Genomic DNA, 709 nt, shown 5'->3' with positions numbered 1-709 from the left:
CAGCCTTGGCCAGCAGGCCATGCCAAGGACTTCCGCAGCATGCCATGGCAAAGCATTCGCAAGCATGCCAAGCCACGGCCTTGGCCAGCATGGCATGCCTTAGCCTTGGCCGGCATGCCATGCCACCGTCTTGGCCAGCATGCCTTGCCACCACCACCACCAGCATGCCATCGCACCGCCTTGGCCAAGATGGCAGGCCAAAGCGTTGCCCAGCTTGCCATGCCACAGTCTTGGCCAGCATGCCATGCCTTAGCCTTAGCCAGCATGCCATGCCACAGCCTTGGTCACCATGGCATGCCACGGTCTCGGCCAGGATGCCACGCCTTAGCCTTGGCCAGAGAGCCATGCCACAACGTTGCCCAGCATGTCATCCACAGCATTGGCAAGCATGCCATGCCACTGCCCTGGCCAGCGTGACATGCCACGGCCCTGGCCGGCATGCCATGCCACAGCGTTGCCCAACATGCCAATACTATGGCATGGCACGCATGCCATGCCACCGCCATGCCCATAATGCCTTCCCACGGCGTTGTTCAGCATGCCACAGCGTTGCCCAGAATTCCAAGGCTAGCATGCCCTGCCAATGCCTGGCCCAGCATGCCATGCCACGGCCTTGGCCAGCATGCCTTGCCACCACGTCGCCCAGCATGCCAGGGCCAACATGCCATGCCACGGCCTCGCCCAGCATGCCGTGTCCGGCATTCCATGC

This window comes from Camellia sinensis, chromosome 14 (assembly GCF_055761805.1).
Source record: "Camellia sinensis isolate YWXY chromosome 14, ASM5576180v1, whole genome shotgun sequence".
Lineage (NCBI taxonomy): Eukaryota > Viridiplantae > Streptophyta > Magnoliopsida > Ericales > Theaceae > Camellia > Camellia sinensis.
This window is presented reverse-complemented; position numbering follows the sequence as displayed.